This window comes from Cydia strobilella, chromosome 6, assembly GCF_947568885.1.
Source record: "Cydia strobilella chromosome 6, ilCydStro3.1, whole genome shotgun sequence".
NCBI lineage: Eukaryota > Metazoa > Arthropoda > Insecta > Lepidoptera > Tortricidae > Cydia > Cydia strobilella.
This window is the reverse complement of record NC_086046.1, coordinates 10,225,998-10,250,927: the sequence shown is the minus strand read 5'-3', so window position 1 is coordinate 10,250,927 and position 24,930 is coordinate 10,225,998. Positions and strand designations below refer to the sequence as shown.

At 36.8% G+C, this 24,930-nt stretch overlaps 1 protein-coding gene and 1 long non-coding RNA gene across 3 annotated transcripts in view; one reads left to right on the top strand and one right to left on the bottom strand.

Moving 5' to 3' along the window:
* The window catches only part of LOC134742350 (mucin-2), a 61,046-nt gene extending 57,666 nt beyond the window's left edge, over positions 1-3,380 (bottom strand). Inside the window, exon 1 of one of the 2 annotated variants that reach the window (XM_063675401.1) lies at positions 2,910-3,380. The gene's annotated coding sequence lies outside the window, so the exon portion shown is untranslated. The remainder of the gene's footprint in view (positions 1-2,909) is intronic. The other variant, XM_063675400.1, reaches the window with a different exon arrangement.
* LOC134742427 (uncharacterized) overlaps positions 1-24,930 on the top strand; it is a 273,514-nt gene that overhangs the window by 108,063 nt on the left and 140,521 nt on the right. The gene's annotated exons all lie outside the window — the stretch shown is intronic.

Genomic DNA, 24,930 nt, shown 5'->3' with positions numbered 1-24,930 from the left:
CTTTCGTTTTAATCTTACGGATGACAATCAAGAAAGACATCTTTGAGCAGCGAAGCCCTAAACTAAAATCGCAGTTGTGTGCTCAATGATAAAACCGGCCAAGTGCGAGTCGGACTCGCGTTCCAAGGGTTCCGTACATTACACAGTTTAAACAATGTATTTTTTATGTGAAACGTGAGTGAAATGTCTTTAAAAAACCCGTAAGGGGGCGGATCAAAAACTAAGTAATTAAGTCCGACTCACGCTTGACTGCACATTTCTAATAGGTTTTCCTGTAATCTACAGGTAAAGATCTATTTTGTGTATTTTTTTCAAATTTTTTGACCCAGTATTTTCGGAGATAAAGGGGGGAATGGTCATTTTTTGCCTATTTTCTTGAATAACTTTTAAGCTGTTTATCCTAAAATTATAAAAAAATCATTGAATATGTAACACGATATAGTTTGAAAAACTTTATTTTTTAATTTTCTCATTTACCCCCCAAAAGTGGCCCCCTTGTTTAAAATTCATTTGTTTACGTTACATGTCCGTCTTTGGGTCACAAACTTACATATGTATACCAAATTTTAACTTAATTGGTCCAGAAGTTTCGGAGAAAATAGGCTGTGACAGACGGACAGACAGACAGACAGACAGATGCACGAGTGATTCTATAAGGGTTCCGTTTTTTCCTTTCGAGGTACGGAACCCTAAAAAGTTACCAAATTACAAAAAAATCGCATATCTGCAGACTCAAACAACCTTAGGTATCCTAGTAGGTAAAGTAAAAAAAATCCTTCATCAGCATATGTATTACTAAGAAAACATGAATCTGAATAGATATCCCACAACCGCCATACAAAACCACCGAGCGGCAGCCTAAGTTTTCACACAAAATATTATACAACCAAATTTTGCACATCTACTAAAGTTTTTGAGATTATAGGAACTTCCAGTGTGACCTAAGTATGTTTAATGCATAATTTTGCCCTTAAATGCATAGTGATGGATGCAGCCTACACAACAAAAACATCTAATTTTATACATTAGATAAAATCTATTTGTTCCTATATATTATTTCAATAATAAAACTAATCCGTTTTCCGATTTTTAACTTAAATCCAGAAGTTGATGATTTTTAGTATGTGATTATGGACGTTTTTTTCGGGGTTTGTAATTATTTTATATTTAAAAACATTATCATAGGTATATCACAAATAGTGTATTTACCTTTCTGATGGTAGTAAGATTTTTCATATATCTCTTATTGAAAATTATATATTTACATAAATATGATTTAGCCTGCAACTTCTAACACTGATTTCGCAGTGAAAATAGATGTTATAATTTGTTTAGCATTTTTGCCATAATCAGCAAACAATTACGTAACACGTAAATATTAATTTCGGGCAAAAAGAAAAAAAAACATGCATTTAAGGGTTAATAGATATGCCTGTAAAATGCATTTAAGTCTTATATACTGGTGATTAAGTGTTCCCATTGCATTTATGTCACATGATTCAGGACATTTTGTCAATTTGTGCACCTCCGCGGCTAACGAGCGTTACATGACGAATGTTTTTTAGGCTTGAAGGTCGTCACCAAACACTCCTTAACAAAAATTCATACACTTACACGTCTTAATCACTTCCATATCATCATGACTTTTACAATACACAACATACTTTGAAATATTTATTTCACGTCAATTGTATTTTTGATAATAAATGATTATTAATATATTGTGAAGGTCTTTGTAGTTTGTTTAAGCCCTGAACCAATATGACAAATTAAAATATTTACATATATATTAGTTGAACACAACTTTATTATGCTGGTGTTATAATTAATTTGAATAACAAAAATAACCTTGGGGCTATCTTATAATTAATTTCAATAATTAATTTTTGAAACCATATATTATATAAGTTTTGATTTCAAACATAATATTAACACCACTGAAAGTATTAACAGCCGATTAGTTACAAAACTAACAAATTAATGTAATCGCCTAAAAGCTTATTTACAAGCAGAGCGCGCCAAGCTCGTGAGCGCTAATCACGTTTGTTTCATTTCATTGTTATCAGTCACATTGAAATTGAACACGCCTGTAATAGACTCCGATAGTTTATTTACGTTGTTTCAGCTGAATGGATTGTTCAGGATTAAGTAGAGGAATTAATTTTGTTGTACTTTGTAAAGTACAATCGAGAATGATTAGTGGTAGGCGGTGTGAAATATTGGATCCGCCACGCCGCGAGCGCGCAGCGCGGGCCGATCGGATCCACTCACGAAAACCTATTCAAACCTTTATTCACTTCTCCGATTCGCCGATCCTCTAACTATTTCTTTTATTGTAGGAGTAGGTAATTATATGTTTAATGTGTAAAGCGAGACTAATAATTATGTTAAAGTATGAAGTTATGATTCCATAGTTCATGTGGAAAATTTGCATATTTTTTTAAATTTTAATTCAGTTTATGGTGCGTGATACTTTATTACACTTGTAATTAACTTTTGCAGTTTATACCATTTCTTTATTTAAATAATAAATAAGTTGGCTTACATATTTTTTTCAATAAAGTTTTGTTAAGCAAGATTATACTGCTCTTTTTAAACTAATAACCATGCAAGATCTGAAATAGTTTCATTATAAAAACTAAGAAACTGAAGAAAAATCTTGTTCTTGCTCAATTCCTACGGACTGAAGAGGATACGTTCTCTTGTCAACTCGGCGGTAAAGCTCGCCGGCCGGCTCGTAGCCGCTTCAGCTATAACTCGCTTTCAGGTAACTATTCATTATTTATGTACTTACCACTTGTACACAACTCTATTTTAACTTTTTTATTCATTATTAAGTGCTTTTGTAAAAGTATATGTAGTAAAAAATAGTTGTACGGGAAATATTTTGAAGTGATTACAAGACTTACCTCTATAACTGAGTGTCAGTGCGAATGTCGAGATCGTCAATTGCAGGTCGGTTAAATGTTTATGTCACTAGAGTCCAGCTGGGCTGAGGAGGGTCTCGTGGAGCCCGGAGCGTGGTATCTGCGGCGCGGCCGGCCCGGCACTGACGCGAGGCTGTCGGCGGAGGCGGGCGCTCGCGCGGTGCCGCCGCTCTCGGGAGCCGGAGGCTTCGCGGCGAGCTTTCAGCGACACAAGACTCGACCCGTACGCACTGCACACTGCACTCGCCCTTGTCTACCCACGCGGTGCGAATCGCTTCTCAATCGTCTACTGTTCTGAGCGCCCGACGCACGTTTGAACTCTTCGCGATGCCCGCTTTAGCGTATAAATATGAGGGCCGGTGGCGGGGGCGCCGGACCGCGACGCATCACGAATCCACATACACATAAATTGAAGATGCAGCTGTTGTCCTCCCCATTGATTTTATAACTTATCATTCTGTTACATCCAATTAGTAAACCCTCAACTTCCGAACGATGTCACGACTGCCGCTGCATGCGCGGCGCGTATGTTATGTTCCGATAATTACAGGTACGATAAGAGTTCACTTAATTATTGTGACATAAGTCTTCGGCAAGCTCGGCCGAATTTCACCTTCCCATACAAACGGAGTTCCATTCTCGTTTTAAAACTACGTTTTGGATTGTAATGAAACTTTGCACATAAAATGACATGAGGTATATCTAGGTCTGAAATTAGTTTATATAGCTCCAGTTTATAAAACAAACGAAATATAGCGAAAACAAGTTTTGTATGAAAAACGTAAATTCGCTGTATTTTTTTAACTATGGTATCTGAAGCTACATAAACTAATTTCAGACATAGATATACCTTATCCTATTGTAAGTAAAAAGTTTCAGAGCAAACTAGCTACTCGTTTTAAAATGAGAGCGAAACTACGTTTGTATGGAGAACCGAGCTTGCCGGAGACCCATAAGCGGGGCGCATTGTTACTGCAATTAAGATATTACAAGATTCTTTCCGTTCGTGTTTGTAACCTGATCTTGGGCGCTGAATAAGCTCGATGGCTTATTATTGAATAATTATTATGTACCTATAAAGTGGCATTACAGACAGTTCTTGAAGATAAAGTTCCATTCTCAACCAAAAGGATACTTATTGTCGGTTGTCAATAAGGAGCTATTTTCATATAGCTTCAATTTGAAATCAACCTTATCGACAACGGACAATGTGGTACCTTTTGGTTGGAAACGGCACAAATAGTGATTTTCCCTTAGACAGTTTGCCCTTAAATCTAACTAATTTACTTACAAAGCATAAAGCAAATCAGTTGCACATGACACAGCTATGCATTTACGTCGTTAATAAATGGTCACCATTCGTCTCAGTTAAACGGTAGCAGACAAATAAATATTGATTTTATTTCGGATTAAATACGATCTAGGATGATCGACCATTCATTATTACAGATACAGACGTCTTCGAACACTAAACATCTTAACTTGAGGAGCTTCTTGCACGTAGGATTGGTAACGCGAGATGCACTGAAACAAAGAGAAATAAGAAAGCCTAGTGTTCACTTCACACATGAGTTTTCTTGTGAACTAGTTGGCTCTGTTTAGGGAATGCAAACCGGTTTTTATTTGTATGAAAATTCGGTAAATAACCTGTTTTTTCATACAATTATAAACCGGTTTGCATTCCCTAGCTCTGTTGTAGACCTCGCGAGCATAACTTATAACTGATTAAATGTATGGCTCCGCCATTTAAACAAAATCCAAAAACTAATTCGCCACAAAAAATATATTTAATCGTCGTACCTGCTCACAAAATGTCATAATAGTTGATTAAGAATTGCGACCTGTAGGAGGAGAACGACCGGATATTCCGGATATACAAATTTTTTGCCCAAGCTGAAACGGAGACCTTCGCAATAATAAATCGTATGTGTAACTTTTAGTTTGACGCTTCTTTTAGTTTAAGCACTCTTATTTTTAGTCGCTTTTGGCGACATGAAAATTTTTTTTTTTGGGAAAATAATAGTGAGTGAAACCATACTGATCTAAATATTTTGAAATATGTGTCACGATAGTTTAAGTTCGATCACTCTTTTAAGCTTTATTTCTCTTTAATTGCGGTTTTCAAAACAATATCAAATCACGATAACATTTGTAAAGCTTGAATAGGTAGAAGGCTTAGGAGGTTGTCTACGTAGCTGATGATATCGGATTCAAACTGACAAGAAAATATTTTATGTGATAAGCTTAAATCTTTATTAAAAAGACTTAGAATTTATTATTATTTGCCTGTTGTTACCTGGTTCTATTTTTTCTTTAAATATTTCTTTGTAGTTTTACATGTATGTAAAATGTATAATTTTGGTGCAATAAAGAATATTTACTTACTTACTTACTTATTTGTTGCAAGCGTACCTATTTAGGGAGTGCCCTCCTGGTGGTAAGCGGAAGGCAAATGGTGCCTGCTACGGCATAATAGACGCTTGCAACGCCAATAGTGTCACGAATCGCCAACATAGTTAGTATAGTAACGGCACCAATCATGAGACATTTAAGAGTAAAAATGGAGTACTGTCCTATTTGTCTTTTATGCTTTCGATGTGTATAATGAAACATACTGCAATTGGTTTCAACATAATTAACAAATTAAAACTATGTGTTTTCTACGGTCATGGGCAATGTTCAGCCATTTATTATAAAACAAACAGATATGAATGAAACGTAAAACTTAAGCAGCTGCATGACTATTGTTAATGGTAAAATGTTGCCAGTGTTTGAAAACAGATGCTCAACAACTGACGCTGGTGTTGAGCTAATTAAACAGATCTCCGATGCCTGGGAGGAGTCGCAGGATGCTTTGGGTATCTTCTGTGATTTATCTAAGGCCTTCGATTGCGTCTGTCATGAAACATTGATCAGGAAACTGCACTTTTATGGAGTAAGAGGATCGGCACTGAATTTAATTAAGTCCTACTTACACGGTAGAATACAAAGGGTCGATGTGAATGGACAGCGATCACCGGGGTCATTGGTCTCTATGGGTGTACCGCAAGGATCAATATTGGGGCCGTTCCTGTTCCTTATCTACATTAATGACCTGCCATACCTTGTAAAGACCCACCATGTTATAGTATTGTTTGCAGACGATACCTCACTTATTTTCAAAGTCAAACGACAGCAACAAGCTTACAATGATGTAAACGATGCTATTTCAGAAGTAGTAAATTGGTTCAATGTTAATAACTAATTGTTAAATGAGAAAAAGACTAAATGTATTAAGTTTGTCACTAGTAGTAACGTAAGGCATGTGCAAACAAGTGTCATTGTGAAGGACGAGGAATTGTAATTGGTTGATAGTACAGTTTTTCTTGGTATAACTTTAAATTCTAAACTCTAGTGGGGTCCCCATATTGATACTCTTTCGAATAGACTGAGTTCTGCAGCTTTTGCAGTGAGCAAAATCTGTCAGTTAACTGATGTGAAAACAGCTCGATTAGTATATTTTAGTTACTTCCATAGCGTTATGTCATATGGTATTTTACTGTGGGGTGGTGCTTCAGAGATAAATACCATTTTTGTTCTGCAGAAGAGGGCTATTCAAGCAATATATAAAATGAACCACAGAGACTCACTTAGAGATAAATTTAAGGAAATTGACATAATGACAGTGCACTGTCAATATATTTATGAGAATATTCTGTATGTACATAAAAACATTGCCAGTTTTAAGAAAAACTGTGACATACATAAGATTAATACTAGAAATAAGCATAAGCTCGCAGTGCCCTTCAATCGGCTCCATAAAATAAAAAAATCATTCATAGAAGGGTGTAAGATTTTATAATAAACTTCCAAATATCATCACTGAATTATCTGTTAATAAATTTAAAAAATATGTAAAACGTAAACTTATCTCCTATTATAGCCATACCCCGCAATCGAACTAGCAAATCTGTAGCAGTTGTACATCAGGGTTGTCACTGTTGCCAAATGAAGATCAATGTCATGTTGGTAGAAAGTATAATATTTGCAACTTACTTTCTACCAACATGACATTGATCTTAGTCTTTTTCTCATTTAACAATTAGTTATTAACATTGAACCAATTTACTACTTCTGAAATAGCATCGTTTACATCATTGTAAGCTTGTTGCTGTCGTTTGACTTTGAAAATAAGTGAGGTATCGTCTGCAAACAATACTATAACATGGTGGGTCTTTACAAGGTATGGCAGGTCATTAATGTAGATAAGGAACAGGAACGGCCCCAATATTGATCCTTGCGGTACACCCATAGAGACCAATGACCCCGGTGATCGCTGTCCATTCACATCGACCCTTTGTATTCTACCGTGTAAGTAGGACTTAATTAAATTCAGTGCCGATCCTCTTACTCCATAAAAGTGCAGTTTCCTGATCAATGTTTCATGACAGACGCAATCGAAGGCCTTAGATAAATCACAGAAGATACCCAAAGCATCCTGCGACTCCTCCCAGGCATCGGAGATCTGTTTAATTAGCTCAACACCAGCGTCAGTTGTTGAGCATCTGTTTTCAAACACTGGCAACATTTTACCATTAACAATAGTCATGCAGCTGCTTAAGTTTTACGTTTCATTCATATCTGTTTGTTTTATGAATGATGAAACACCGTGGGATTGTGATTGAAAATAATTAATTATTTATTATTATGTTAATAATGATGAAATTGATAATTCAATGAATACCTATATTAGGTAAACCGTATTTTTTGACATGTAGATTTTTATTCTAGAAAGTTTCTAGACTAATATTTTTTTATACAATTTTGGTGTTTAACGATCCTTTTGTGAAATTCTTATTATTAAGTTTGACATATCTATAATAATTCAATGTTTCTAAGAATAATAATAACTGCATCAATAAATTGCTCTGATATTTAGATTAAGGTAATATTTGTAAAACTTGATAATTTAAAAGTGCTTGTTGCTAGGCCTATTTGAATAAAAAATATTTTGACTTTGACTTTGATGATAAATATAGTTGGTCAAGCAAATCTTGTCAGTAGAAAAAGGCGGCAAATTTAAAAAATGTAGGCGCAAAGGGTTAGCGTCCCATAGAAAATTTGAATTTCGCGCCTTTTTCTACTGACTAGATTTGCTTGACCAACTATACTTAATTTACAGGATGTATGGTACACATTCCAATATTGGTGCCACGTGCATCAATTCCATCATATAGGGATAGGGGTGTTTACGGATTGAACTTATTTTGTAGCGGAAATTGCGGGAATATCTGGGCCGAGGCCCAAGGGCTTTGTTTAACAGTCCTTTCCGGATTCCTATACAAATGACTACTTCTACTAGAATAATCTAGATGTTGAGTGTATTAATTTCGATTGCACTGAGATTTTTTGTGTAAAGGATGAAGTGGGTACAATCCTATGTTGCACCCTATAATATGCATACATCAAGTCTGCAGATTGCCACATTGAGACTTTTTGTAGTAATCAGGTATCCAGGATCAGAAGCTATAATTATGATGTGAAGATGTGGCAAGTACGAGGACTGGCAATCTAGGCGGGGGCAATGCCTCGTAGTGGTTGCCGGGACTGGAGTTCTCGCAGCAGGTCTCCGGTCTCCCGTCTCATTTCTTACGAAAAAGGAACAACATACACCCTATGAGTTACTAACTATACTTTTATATTCGTAGATACACACAAAGACATGTAGATTACTTATGTGAAGGTAAGTACCCAAATACTTGGTTTTGTTTGTTTGCTTGAGGCTCTAAATGATAGTTAGTGCCGCCCATGACAAACCAAGTAGTCGGTAAAAAATCAACAACAAAGTACGAATGATGGACTACTAGTACAATCTGAGACGAAGATCGTCTTATAGAAAAAAATATTGTTTCTGAATGACACGAGTTTAGATGTAAAGCTTTGCTTGGAAATAATAGGCAAGATACTAAATTACAATTATAGTACACAATTGTATTTTTTTCGTAGGTTGTTACGTTTTTATAAGAATTTCCGCGAGGTAGTAAAAAAGACGATTTTCATGATGTTTTCTTTAATACTTCCAATATTATTTAAGTAAAGGTTACAGTTAATTTTGAAACAATATCAAGTAATGCAGAAGAATTTTATTATAAAAAAAAGATCCAATATAACTGATCTAAAGTTATAGTTTTCCCCTAATTTTCATTTTCCTATTGACTGCTATTATATTGCACACAACTGTATATTTTAATTTTACATAACTGTGACAGAGAGCGGGAATATTAATATTTTGCAGAACCGTAAGGTATAGATTTTTACATTAATTATTTTGTTCGGTTTTATCGTTTTGTAGAACCACTATTCCTAAAGGCCAGTGACACCTCTATCTGCTTGCTATTTTTTATACTGATCAAAGCGGACTCAATCCTAACATAACGGCTGCAAACATTACTATGCTAATTTATTATTAGGGTATTTTCTTGGCATCCGCAATGTGACACACATTTTATAGACTTAACTGTAGCGGAAATATGATTGATAGTTGACCGCAAAAGTATGCTTCAGTTGTTGTTTGTATGTACAAGTCGGGCCGAGCACTAATAGATGAACATGCTGAACTGGTTTCTAATGTTTCTGTTCGTTTTGCCAATGGTCATGCTACCAATTGGCCTGTACACTCCGATTATTCTAGCTTAATACTTCTTATGCCCACCACAGTACCTAATCGCGCTCATTCACAATGGCATTCATTACGTTAACGACTTTTGTGTTCATTTATAAGTTTGTTGAGTTAAAGGTGTTCTTTCGTTCCTGAGAAGATTATCATTAAGCGTAGCAGGCAGCGCCACCTGCGCCGAGCCCTGAAGACAATTTCGGGCGAACGTGCGACCGCGGCCGGATCGGATATAAGCCAAATAAAGAATCCAATGTGTGCAGATTCCGTGGCTGTGTAGTAGTAGCTATTCGTAGGTAGCGACTATTGATTTTGTCCACCCCAGACCGAACGCTCGCCGAACTGCATCGCTTCCGCGGCCTAAAACTATTGCCCATTTATTATTATCAAATTATCAGCATTACACCCAACAAAAGTGTCAATTCAATATATCGTAGTCAAAGTGAGATCAATTTCAAACCCGCTGCTGTAATATTAATGATTTATTAATTAATGAGTTGGCAATGTACTCGTAGAATCAATATAAATCAATTCATTTTATATGTAGCCTGCACAAATATACATGATTTGTGACATTAAATAAACATGTTTTGAATAACTATCGGTTACCGACTCGGGCTAATCGCGCCTACGCAAATTTCATAGTAGCATAATTAGGTAACCATAAAAAATATCCTGTTTATCAGATTTTACCGAGTACCTAAGCTTGTACGAAGTTTCCTTAAGTGAAGACACTGAGAATTTGAAAAGTGTGTCCAGGCTGTGCCTTCCACGAATTTCCCGATTAAACCGGTCAAGCCTGGGAACCGCGCAGCCGACACTTTTTCAAAACGTGATAGGTGTTCGAACCTAGCACGAAAACCAATTGGCATGTTTAGTTTATGCACAACTTATAAGTAGCTATATTGTCGCGTAATCGTTTCATTGATCCTAAATTAAAAAATATATCTATAGGTACTAATACTAATACATGTAATGATACCGTAAAAACCCGTTTTAAGTGAAAACACGTTTTCAATAGTTAAAACTAGTTTTTACAAAGTGCCTTGGTGAAAACTAGTTAAAACTAGTTTTTACGGCATTCTGCCGGAGTAAAAAAATAGGTGCGACTAGGACGCACCTTTAGAATTATAGTGACCTAATTAAAAAATGCATGTTTTTGGGAAACGTTAAATAAAGATTGACGGTTTCATAAATTCCATACACAAAGAGAAATTACCGAGCTTTGATTGAGAAATAGTTACTAAAACTTGTCTTTAATTAAACTTTACTTATTTCTTAACACGCTTATACATATAAACAAGCAAAATAAATGTATTACCTATTTTTTTAATATATTTTTTTAAAGTGCGTCAATTTTAGGTCTCTGTACGACTAAAATGTTTTCCCCTCACTAGCTCGGAAAGCCGTCTTTTATCCTTTAAAACAAGCGGGGAAAAACGCATTTTATCCACTAGTGGGGAAAGTAATTTGACCTTGGATGGAGCGTGTTTAAGTAGCTTTTGACAGATAACAAAACTTAAAACGCTCATAATAATGGTTCGTTCGATATTAATTATCATTAAATAAATGGTTTGAGAATTTAATAAAAAATACCAAATTTAGCTTTATTTAATGATTTTAAGTTATAAACCTTAAATTCCATAAGAAACATGTTGTTAATCAAAAACATACAGGGAACTCGTATTTTTCATGCAACATACCAAGTTTCTGGTAAAATTTTTAAAGCGCCTCTTAAAATAAGCAATTATACATTCGTATTCATTATTTTAAAATCTTCCCCATTAGTCATTTTCGGTAGCCATTTTAGGCTAGCATTTCGAAGTGTTTTACAATACAACTATTGGCAAACTTGGTTCTATAATGTCCCATAGTCACTGCATTCACTCGCCATGTTGTTATCATGACTTATAATAACTTTGCCAACGAATCAATAAGTGTTTCTTTGACAATAACAGCATTGAACGCTCTTATAAAACCATTACGTTTATAATAGCATGCGGCAAGCTTGCATAAAACTAGATTCAATTACGACTTACAAATGCTTTTATAAAACTATTTTATTTGTAACGAATTCAAATATTGTACTTATTAGCGCTTATAAAACTAAGTAACAAGTGTAAATGGAATCAAGGGTATTTACACTTATAGGCAGCTTTAATAGGAGATTCGGGTCTATAGTAGCCTAATAAGCAATCTTAAAAGCGCTTACAAGTGCTATTTATAAGAAGCTTCATTCTTAAGTCTGATTGCTCTTACTAAAAGCTTTTGAAAGAGGGTGCGGCTTATAGTGGTTCATATACTTAGTTTTATAAGCGCTTAAAAGGCTAATTATCCGAGTAATCGTGATCAAATACTAAATAGCATTTTCTGAGACGCATATAAGAGTAATTGCGAACGCCAAAATCAATATAAGAATCTTATAAGTGTCTTATTCCTATAACATGTGTTCTGAGACTATTTTGCTTGTTGGGATAATACATAATTATAATCTAATAATATATATCAAACTAAAACTACCATTAAAATAAACTAACTAAAACTAAAAACCCTAACTTAAAAATAAATACTAAAAACTTACCACTAAACCGGGACCCTTTGGCAGGGTTCCCAACACGCAGGCAGCATTCCCACGCTGTATTGCAAATATTGCAATGGCAATCCTTTGTGCGAGAAAGCTGCCCGCGCGAGGGTCGCCCGTTGCCTCCCTCAGGCGTTTACTGAGCTCCTTGTGGAGCCCTTGCCCCAAGGTCCGAGTGTCTCGACGCCAAATGGTGAGAAAACGTATTGGGCGCCGAGACAACTATACTTAGTGACCTTGAGGCGTTCCCGGGCGTCCGCCGCGGCTCCCGCTCGTTTGCTGGTTGCTGGGAGGTAGAACGCCGCTAACGTATTGGTGCAAGTGGCGTCCCACACCAGCGAGCGGGCCCATCTTCCATGGAATCAAAGACATCCCGGAGAGGAGTTATGACATCTTCTTTGTATGGAAAAAAATGTATTTTTGTTCAGAAACGTTTCGTGTGTGGTATTAAATGAAAGGGCATTCTAAGCCGGTTCTAAAAATATATCACATCATTACATTGCAGTCAAGTGTTTTAAATTAAAATAAAAACGTTTTTTTAAAACATACCAAGTTTGGGCTCCTTCAATACGAGACCGTTGAATTATTTTTTGGTAAAATATACCACAAAAAATACAACAATACCTAATATCCTCATATCTAACCCCAAGAAAGCAATTTTGAAAATAATTTCATTTAGCATTTTTTTTTCAAAATATTGAAAAATTTTACACAAGAAATATACGCGATATAATCCGTTTTCATAGTTTTATCGCGGTAACCTAAGACAATATCACATAAGAAATATTAAAAAAAATACTTAATGAAATTATTCTCAAAATTGCTTTCTTGGGGTTAAATATGAAAATACTACGTATCATTTGTGGTATATGGTATATTGTACAAAAAAGTCAGTAAGGTATCGTATCTGAAGGAGCCCAAACTTGATATTTTGTAAACTAAACAAACTATATATAAATTATAATTCCACTCCAAGATATCGTTTTCATGTGTTTTATGTAATGTTCTTTCATTTAATACCCGATAATTAGGACTATTCTTTGCATAATATGAGCGCATTAAGGTAGAATTGTTGGCGCGCTTTAGTTTTTTTTGTACAACTTCCACAGTTTTTATCGGAAATTAAAAATTTAAGCTGTGACGTATAGTCTATTAACTGGTTTCTTTTATATTAGACGCAACATTGTTATAACGTTTTTAGTTGAGCAATAAAATATATATACACGAACTTTTCTCAAAAAAAGTGGTTTTTCTTTGTTTGTAGCTCCTAAAATATACATTGTTTTTATAAATAATGTAATAAAGAATCATAATATATTTAATAACCTTTCGTTTGATATAGCACACGTGTATGTATGACTCATGGTATAGTTATAATTTAGATTATGCAAATTTCGGCAGCGGTCACATGTAAATAAAATAAAATAAAAAATAAAAAAGCCCTTTATTCGATGTAAAAGCGGTTACATATAAATTTGAAAAATAAAACTTAAACTTAAAATTAGTGTTTTAATTACATGAATCCCTAGTGGGTAAAGGCCTCCTCCAGTGCTGCCCATTTGTCCCTGTCCTGTGCTAATGACATCCAGTCTGTGCCGGCTGTTCCTTTTATGTCATCTTCCCAACGTGTAAGTGGTCTGCCTTGTCCTCTTTTGCCAAGTGGGCCTCTCCATTTAGTGACTTTCGATGTCCATCTCTTGTCTGTTAGTCTTGCTGTATGGCCTGCCCACTTCCACTTAAGTTTCTTTGCATAACTCAAGGCATCTGTTGCTCTTGTTTTTTCTCTTATTTCAGAGTGTCTTATTTTGTCTATTTTTCTTATATTGAGCATGCTTCTTTCTAACGCGCGTTGGCAAGTGATGATTTTCTTTTGAGCGTTTGCTGTGAATTTCCATGTTTGGCTTCCATATGTCATACATGGCAAGACACTTTAGTTCAGGACTTTAGTTTTAATGGCTATTGGCATGTTGCTTTTAAATATGTCTTTAAGGCTCCAGTATTTGTTCCACGTTTGTTTTATTCGCCTTTCTATTTCCAATTCATTATTAAATTTATTAAAACTAATGTTTTTCTCTAGGTAGGTATATTTTTCTACATATTCTAGTGTGTTGCCATCTATGCCTATTGGTCTTTTCCAGCTATTGGTCATTGCCTTTGTCTTGCTTAGGTTCATTTCTAATCCTACTTTGACACTCTATTTGTAGGGATTCAGTCATGTGCTGTAGTTGCGTACATGTTTCTGCTATCAGCACTAGGTCATCCGCAAATCTCAAGTGATTTAGATAAGTACCTTGCATATATATTCCTAGTTTGCTCCATTTTAACTTGCTGAAGATGGTTTCTAGGATGGCGATGAATATCTTAGGAGACAGTGGGTCGCCTTGCCTTACTCCTCTTTCTATGGGGAAGCTTTGGCCGAGTGACTCTAGCTTGATTCTTCCTGAGTTTCTTCTGTATATACTTTTGACGGCCTCTATGTATGCATCATCTACTCCTTGTTCTTTCAAGCTTTCCCATATACTTGTGGGTTACAGTATCGAAGGCTTTTCGGTAATCTACGAAAGCGAGATACAGGGGTCTTCTCTGCTCTTGATATTTTTCTATTATTAATTCAAGTGTGTGGATGTGGTCTATGGTCGAGTATCCTTTCCTAAAACCTGCTTGCTCTACCGGTTGTTTGGCTTCTAGTACTGTACTTATTCTTGAGTTAATTAATGATGAAAACAGCTTGTACAGGCTCGGTAGCAGGCTTATGGGTCGATAGTTGTTGATATCCTTTGGGTCTCCTTTTTTATAAATTAGTATAATGTTTGATTCAGACCAGTCTGAGGGAGTCTCTGAACTTTGTAGTATTAAGTTGAACAGTATAGCCAACGGTGCTGCCAGGATATTGCTTGCTAATTTTAGTGCTTCATTGGTGATGCTGATGATGGTCTGATCCTGGGCTCTTTTCTAGCTTTAGCTTCTTTATTGCTTCCAAAATTTCAATTTCATCTATTGGTTTAATGTTACCTGTGATAATATTTTTGCTATGGTTGGTATGTATGGTCTTGGCCTCTTTGTCGCTGTACAGATTTTTATAAAATTATGTTGCAGTATTGATGATATCTGTTCTGTTAATAAGATTTTTGCCCTGGTTTTTCAGTTCCCCTATCCAGGATTTGTAGACTCTTAGTTCCTTGTTGGCCTTCTTTGTGCTGCCGGAATGTAGTAGATGTTTTAAAGTAGTTTCTTGTCTGTATTTTTTATAGTCAATACGTATATATTTATTATTTAACTTATATAGTGCCGAGAGTTCATTTTTCATGGCCCTTGTTTTGTTTTTGGTTTTTTGTAATTCCATTCTTCTGTTTAAGAGTTGCGCTGTGCGTTCTGATAATATTTTATGTTGTTTTGTTTCTTCTGTTTTTATTTGACATTGTTTTAAGCTGTAAGTAATTGCGTTTTTGATTTTGTCATGATAGGACTGCACTGTCATGCTATTCTGGGGGTCAGTCAGGTCTGGTAAGTTCAGCTGTAAGCATTCCAAGAACTTTACTTTCTCATCTTCGTTTCTAAGTTGACTCAATTGGTTGTTTGTAAATTTTGCTCTACATTGTTTTTGCTTGGTAAGTTTTACTGTAGCTCGGAGTGGTCTATGGTCTGAAGAGTAGTTCAAGTTTATTGTACCTATGTCGTTGAACATTTTTGGTTGGTTTGACAGTATATAGTCTATCTCGTTTATATATTTTCCATCAGGGGATCTCCAAGTCCACCTTCGGGCAGCCTTTTTTTTGAAGCATGTATTTAAAATTGTTAGTTTATGTTCAAGTGCGAAGTTGACTAGTCTCTGCCCCCTATCGTTTCGTTCACCATATCCATGTTGTTTCATAATTAAGTACTCCTCTGTAGCGGGGATGCCTATTTTTGCATTAAAGTCTCCCATTATTACTATGTGTTTATGTGTCTTTTTTAATGCCAAGTTGATTGTACTGTAGAAGTCTTCTACTTCCTTGTCGTTTGAAGATTGTGTTGGGGCATATACTTGTAAGATAGATATTTTGTATCCTTGTATATTTATGTTTAGTACTGCTACGCGTTCTGATATTCCAAGGAAACTCTCTATGTTGTTTATTAGGGATTTCTTTACAAGGAAACCCACTCCATATTGGCCAGGGGTGCTTCCTATATAGCATAGTATAGAGTTCTCGTATTCTTCCATATTGTTACCAAGTCTCCTTACTTCAGAAATTCCTATTATGTCGTATTTGATTGACTTTATGGATTCTTCAAGTTCTATTAGCCTTTCGTGTGTCGACAGTGTTCTAACGTTAATATGTTATTAAGTGAAGTGTGTTAGCATCTTTTATTGTTTTGTTTTTCTCATTCTGTAATTTTTTTGCACGTGGAGGGTTGTGGTCGTTTTCCCCCTCGGTGACCAGCCGGCTTGGGGGAGGGTTTTTAGAGGTTGTTTTATGTAAAGTTGTGGTTTTTGATTCTATGTGGTTCCGGGTGTTGGTGTTTTTTATTAGTTTTTTGCATCAGTTGTTGAATTCGATCTTACCCTTTCTACAAAATTCAGAATGTTGGGTTTTAGGATCTCTTTTACCGTTCCCTTGGTTTTGTTCTTTTCTGGTCTATCTGACGTGTTTATTTTCTTTTGAGATGACGAGTTGGGAGAGTCAGACTCTTCCCTTTTCCTTTTGTCCCTATTTGAATCCGTTGGTTTCTTAACTATGAGTTTATCATATTTTATAAAGGCTATGTTTCCCTTTTCCTTTTCTGCCTTCACTTCCAGTTGTAGACTTTTCCGTTTATCGAGCACTTCTTTCGTGTAGTCTTCTTTAACGTATATGCCTTCTGGGAGTTTGGCTTTGTTTTTTAATATTAAGTGTTTTTTCCAAGTGGACGTGAGGGTGATAACAACGGGTCGGTTTTTATTGTTTACTTTTTTGCCAATTCTATATACGTTACTTATTTCTTGGCTATCTAAGTGTGTGTCTGACTCGATTATTATTTCTTTTATAAAGTCTACCAGCTCTGCTTCGGACTTTCCGATCTCATCAATTCCGAACAAAACTAAGTTGTATTTTCTTTTTTCTCGTTCGAAAAAGCCGAGCTTTTGCTCTAAATTTGATATTTTCGATTTAAGTTCCGTGTTTTCCTCTGATATCTTCTTAAATCTGTCATCTATCGCTGCCATGACGTTACTTGTCACAGCTTCCGTTATGTTGGCAGTTTGTTCGTTTAGCTTCTTTTCGAGGCGTGACCACAGATCTTCCATTAATTTTTCCATTTTGGGTGGTTTGAGATCTATTTCACTGGCAACCCTGCACTGGAAGTTTCTCTGGTTTGTTTTGGCGGGCTTGACAGCTTGCGGTTAGGTTGGTATGAGCGAGATTTCACTTTGAGGTTATATAACATGAATGAATTTATTGCTTTTATCTTTGTAGATATTGCGTTTTGAGCAGTAACACTTTGTAATATTGCTTTGCACTATATAATTCACTGTTTTTTGCACTTTTTGGCGTCCCAATGTCACTATTTGCACTGAAATTGTTTATTAATTACGGAGCTTGATGGCGTACGTGATTGCTTGCCGAACACCGGAACCGTATGACGCCATTATTTGTCACTCAGGCACTATAGAGATTGTCTCCCGGCAGTTTTATGATCCTTTTTATATTGCTAATAACATACTAGAAGCTTATGCGGATTATCCTGAAAATGACCAATTTCGATTTTTTTAACTTTCATTTCATTCTAGCAAATACCTACATTTGGATGCATAATTTTCACATTTTTGGTCTGATTTTGATTATTTTGATATCAGTGTATGGCTTGAGACATCAGCTTTAATTTTGTAGTACATTGTTTTAACGTCCGACTTTTGGTTTGGTTGAAAAACCCAAATAATCAAATTTTTTTTTTATCATTTTGATTTATTTATAAATTTATCTTAAACTATTGTATATTTTGGTACATAGTGTATTAGTGAAATATATAATATTTTATTGGCTTTCGCTTAATACCCCACACGTGTATGTGCAATGCATAGTTTGGGTGCAAAATGCAATATTCGCAACGAGGCCGGAGTCATTTTGATGACGTCATTCCGCTGAAGTAGATGGCTGGCGCCGCTGTCTCCCGGCAGTTTTGGAGACCCAGTGCCATGCCCAACAGTATACTAAAATTTGGTAGCGGTTTCCGGATCTGAACTATCTCTTCGACCGTTTCCCATAAGGCATAGTACTATACATTTTATTCAGTTTTAAGTTATGCTCGTGAGGTGTACAGCTCACAGAGCCTCTAACTGATTTCACTGTAACATAATTTATCAATTTCACAGCAACACTTAGTTAAGCTCAGCTCCCCTGTATACTCGTATTTTCATACATGTTTGTAGTTTACTAACTGTACTAAACATTAAATTTAAAGTAATTGCGCTTTTTGTTTTGTAATACTTATGAACTCACAAGCAGTGCCTACTATGAGATGCATAACTAAGCACGAATACCTAACTAGGTATTCGTTATTTACGTAATGCGCTTAGGCGATTGTTATGGTCAATATTGCTAGATCTAGAGTTAAAGTTAGCCGGCGGGAAGCGCGGGCGACGAGGCGCCAGCGACCATTCTCGTTTGCGCGATGGCTATCGGGCGCAATCCTCTATTCCTCGCAGTGCTAATCAATGAATAATTACTCTGTTTAAGGGGCACCTCTATAAATAGCCCGCTGGAGCGCTGACCTGGAGCGACGGGTTAGTCCGGCCTGACAGCCACGGACACTCGCAACGCCTGATTCTGATTGCAAAACTAATACAAAAATTAGCAGATACCTACCCAATGGACCATTGGGTGACTACCCGTTAAAATTAACAAAATTCGAGCAATTTTTGTTAAGTTCTTCAAAAGCATAAATATATACAAAAACTCGTCTTTGCTACATAAAATAATCTCTATTTTCGTACATATTGTTTAAAAGCAGAGTACTGAAGTAGAGCGGTAGAATCAGGCTGGTGCAGCCTCGCGCCCCGCGCCGCGCGTCGTCGACTACTCGACACGCCTTCGACTCCGCATCCTGCCGTTTTTTGCTAAATTAGCTATAAGCTGTAAGTAAAATAAGTGTTTTCCTACTGACTGACTCATCTTATTTTTGTTGCTATTCTATTGTACTATTTATCTATTCACCCTACTCTTCCACACATACTAGATACCTACCTACTTATAGATTTAGATTTATATATTTCATGATATGAAATTACATTATAATAGTATTTTACACAATCGTGATATAATAGAGAGCTTTTCAGTCGAGTGCCGTGTTTAAGTAAGGTTTGAGATTGAAAAGCTTGATTATATCACTATTGTATACAATACTTTTTCTACGAGACAAAAAAATAATACTTTAAACTAGTAGAATCATATAGGCAAACCAACCAAAAGTATATAGTACAGCTAAGATACACGAGCTGCCGCCGCCCGCGAAACCTTCATACTCGTACGCGCCCCGGCCACCGGGCCAGGGGCCCCTAGAAATAGGAGCGCCACGAAGCAGAGCTCCGTCTAGTTAAATTGTGAAGGAAATGCTTTTGGAAAAGAAACAGTGCGGTGAGACCATGCATGTGCATTTGGTACTACCTACTTATGTGTCGGAAGGAGATATTCCCTCATGCCTTTCAGGCATTTTGCTTCTAAGACCTAATGCGATTTAGGTACCTAATTTAAGAAAAGCAGACATTATGCCTTTCAGAAATTTTGCTATTAAGACCTAATGCGTTTTAGGTAATGAATAAAGCAGACATGATGCATTTTAGGCGTTTTGCTACTAAGACCTAATGCGATTTAGGTAATTAAAAATGCAGACATAAAGCATTTCAGGCATTTTGCTACAAAGGGCTTTTTAGAAGACCTGCTCATAACCCGATTATAATAAGCCCTAAAGAACTCAAGGTGTTTCGCCTAATAAAAAAAAATGTAACTACATTACCTAAGTAAGAGTTATAAAATATTCATAGTTACTACCATAAACACCTCATACCTTAATAAAGTAGGTAACGGAGAAATAATAATCTTGGCGAAGTCATCGGACAGAGTTCCAAGGGGTTATCAGCTATCGCTTCTTCCAAGCAGGGCCGGCATCTTGCAGTAGGGCCGGCATACATACTGAATACTGAATACAGCACCGTTCGGTTCGATACAGCTACTCAGGCAGTAGGCACCCACATAAATTGAACATCTACTTACCTAGGTATCTACTGACGACACTGACGTGGTGCTCACCGTCTGTTTAACCTACTAATAGTGTAAATATAAGAGCTGTTTTTAAAATACCGACAATGGCTACTTTATTTGCCGAGACGCTGAATCACCACCATTCCTTGAATTATTGTTCTTAATGGTTACAGAAAATAAAATGCAGACATTTTACGGGACACAATTTAGTTATCTAAGAATACTTGGTTAACCTTTAGTTAGATTTACATCATAACTGAAAACATGAAACTTCCATGAACTTATCGTTAAAAAAAATGCAGCCAAGTAAACGTACTTAATTCCGTAAAGCGAACGGCAATGACATAGACATTGGTCAGTAGTCGCAAGGCTGCGCGGCGCGGGCGACGGCCGCGTGGAACAAATGCGGAGACAACGCCAATTTGCCACTCAACGTGACAGCCACCGACACTACACTTACCTATTTGTATAACGTTAACGTGCTCCACTGGATTTATAACACTTGTTTCGCGCTCAATACATAACAATATCTAGTCGCCAAAGAAACTCGACAGATCTGCACAGTTACTTATGCGAATATTAAATAAACTATAACTACCATCCTCAACCTATTTAATCGTGTGATACGTCATTCCTTCACGGCCTGCCGTAATTAAGGGCGCTAAAATGGCCTTGAAGGCAAGCGTAGAACCTGCGGAGAAGAAAATGATAAAATGACTCGGGAGCGATTAAAGTTGTTACAATGAATTACGGCATTGCAAGGACGCAGTAAAGTTGAATATTGCATCAGTGGTTGCGATCGCGGGGAGGCAATGTTCGCGTGGAATGCAGGCGCTCGGCGCGGTGGCGCGCTGGCGCGGCGCGGCGCGGGCACTGGTTCGCGCCGTGGCTCGCTCCCGTGACTCACCAGGCCGGTCATCACACCACAACCTCACCACCACGAACATTGGGAAGTACGTACTTAATTGGTTGTCCGCTCACTTCTTGCAACCGTGCCATTCCATCAAACTAACTATGTAATTTTTAATATGTATTTTTGTACGATAAAGAGTTTACTACTACTACTAACTTTGCCTCCGCGTTGTCATTATTGACGTCACTACGATTTTATTGGGAGCTACCCAATATACACTACACACACACACACACACACACACACACACACACACACACACACACACACACACACACACACACACACACACACACACACTACATTACATCAATGACGGGTGCAAACCGGGGTGTTGTCTGAGTTATTTTATCTCACATGATTAATAAGTTGGTAGTCAATATTATACCTAAATGTAGCGGAAATAATAGTTGTCATTTAGAAGATAATTCCAATTGATTAAGCTGGTTCCACGTGTCACAAATAATATGTAATGTCGTCATCTTGAAAACCCGAATCTGAGTCATTTTTAGGGTTCCGTGGTCAACTAGTAGATAATTTACATCTTGTTAATAAGCCTTTAAAAATCCCTAATCTTACGGCTTTATTTTCCGTAAATCTCTCACCGTAAATTTACTACTAAATTAAATATATCTATATTTCAGACCCATAGTCCATTATATGGTTAGTTACATTAACTTAATATTACTTTATACAATCGTGATATAATAGAGAGCTTTTCAGTCGAGTACCGTGTTTAAGCAACGAAGCTTGCTGAGTTGCTTAAGTAAGGTACGAGATTGAAAAGCTTGATTATATCACTATTGTATACAATACTTTTTCTACGAGACAAAAAAATAATACTTGCAACTAGTAGAATCATACAACCAAACCAAACCCAAACCAAAAGTATACAGCTAAGATACGCAAGCTGCCACGGCCCGCGATACCTTCATACTCGTACGCGCCCCCGGCGCCCCCGGCAGGTTGGTCAACGACACCTCCTCGTAACTCATGAGGCCCTGGTACCTGCTCCTTGCTAAATTCAATTTTAAGACAGTTTTTTTCTCGATTTTGGCTACCGTAGCCTATGGAGACTAACAAGCAACGCTAAGCGGTTTTCGCTAGGGTATGGATGTTGCTATATGAAGGGTGTCACATGCGCGTTTCTGAGTTATGAAGCAAAAATACAGGACCTGAAAGTTTCAAAAATTAAGTTTTTTTTTTTAACTTCCAAAAAGGAAAAAAGTAAGGCTACCATTCGATTCCTTACATTTTTTGATATTGTTTGATATTGATATTGATATTGATATTTTGTCCATACTTCAGGATCTCAGTGACCTTGACGTCACGTTAATTTATCGTTTTGTCAAAAACTGGCCAAGAGCATGTCGGGCCATGTTCAGTGTAGGGTTCCGTAGGTATCGTTCCGTTCCTACACTAGGCTAAACGGGAGCTATTAGTATAATTGTAGATTGTTAACCAAGGGATGAATTTCACATTTCACCCGAGTTTCTACTATTCATATCGAAAGCGAGGAAACCAAAATAAGACAATGCAGCATAATTGTAACAGACCTATGGCCATGATTTTTTCCTTAGGACTTACTCGTACTTGCAATCGGAGACTTTGCATGTCTATAGAATAGCGAAAAATATATTGCAATATTTATGAAAAACATATTTTTTAGCAAACTGCAGTAATTTTTAAAGGGAACACCCATATATTCCGAAATATGTGTTTGCGATTTTTATAACCACGATTTTCATAATCCCGATTTTTTATAAGTCTGAAATATCAAAATTACAATTTTTAAAAACACGATGGAATAAAATCACGAATGTGCTATTTCCGAAAACTTAAAATCCGATTGTCATTTGACCGAACGCTTAGTTCCGGTTTTACACTTTTTCCGAAAATATTTTTTTCCGAATTCTTAAATTCCGAAAATCATTGTCCGATCGGAAATAAAAAGAATTCGGTATTCAAAAATTCGGTCTTTTGTAAGGTCGGAAAAATGAAATTCGTGATATTCAAATGAAAACTTACGTTTTATTAGTAATTATTACAGGTGCCTGTCGTGCCGTATCATGTTAAATTCTCCATAAAATCTGGGTGCACGGTAGTGCCCTCGCCAAGTCCGCAAAACAAAGAGGCACGGCCGTACCATCCTTTTCTCGAAGCCATTCAGGCCATTTTCGACGTTCTGTAATTTTGTTAAAGATATCTAATATTGATGCGGTTTTAATTTAACACTCCCTGGCACTGACTAAAATAACCGACTTGGTATCATATTACATCTCTAAACTTTTTTGTACCAGAAGTATTGCGTTGCGAGACGGGCATCTTTTTACATGTAATGTTTTTGATGGGATATTTTTGGCATAAAAATTCGGCATAAATTTATTCGGCTGAACTGCGACCCTCAAGATAACGAACTGTTGCCAGAAAAGTGGGTTACGTAAGGTAAGAATTGTGACCTCCAAGAAAACGAACTGTTGCCAGAAAAGTGGGTTAGGTTAGAACTGCGACTCCCAAGAAAACGAACTGTCGCCAGAAAATTGGGTTAGGTTAGAATAGGTCCCGAGATTGTCTCTGGTCTCGTGCGTCTGTTTATTCCGGACGTCCCGAGAATGGCCCTCAGACCACGACAACGCGATCTATTGGCCGTGCCGCCGGCGCGCACCGTATCGCGCAGGAACTCGCCGCTGCCCCGCGCCCTTTCACTGCTCAATGCGCTCCTGGCATCGACGCCTGAGTGCGACCTATTTGCGTGGCGATGGACGACAGTGTATAATGAATGCCTGAGATTCTGTGAGGCGATGGATGCTAGGTGCTCAACTGTTCCAATATAATTTTTGTCTGTCTGTCTATACGTGTAATGTGCTATTAATAATATAATAAATAAAAATAAAAAGCCTTTTATTTCTTGAACTTTTTTTACATTATTTCATATTTGTTTAAGCGTTCTATATATATAATATTATTCAAGAACCCCGTTTTCACAGGTGAAGGCCTCCTCCAAAGCCTTCCATGTATCTCGGTCCTTTGCCACTTGTATCCAATTTGGCCCAGTAATTTTGGTGATATCATCTTGCCATCTCATAGTAGGTCTTCCTATCCCTCTTTTTCCTAGAGGTCCTTTCCACGACGTCACCCTTGCTGTCCAGCGCCTGTCTTGAGTACGTGCTACATGGCCCGCCCACCTCCATTTAAGTTTTTTGGCATAGCTGAGAGCATCTATGCTCTTTGTGTGTTGTCTTATTTTTGTATGGTTGATTTTTTGTATTTTCTTGATGTTTAGCATACTACGCTCCATTCCGCGTTGACAAGTCCTTATTTTTTCCATAGCTTTTTGAGTAAATCTCCATGTCTGACAGCCGTATGTCAGACAGGGTAATAAGCATGTATTCATGACTTTAGTCTTCACGCTGACGGGCATGTTACTCTTAAATACTTCTTTTAGCTGCCAGTATTTGTTCCAGGTCTTTTGTGCTCTCCTTTCAATTTCTAGCTCGTTGTTCGCTTTATCAAAACTTATCTGTTTTCCTAAGTATATGTATTGTTTTGTATAAGTCAATGGTTCGTTTCCTACCATTATGGTTCGCTCCATGCCATTTGTCATTACCATAGTTTTTGATAGGTTCATTTCGAGTCCCACTTGC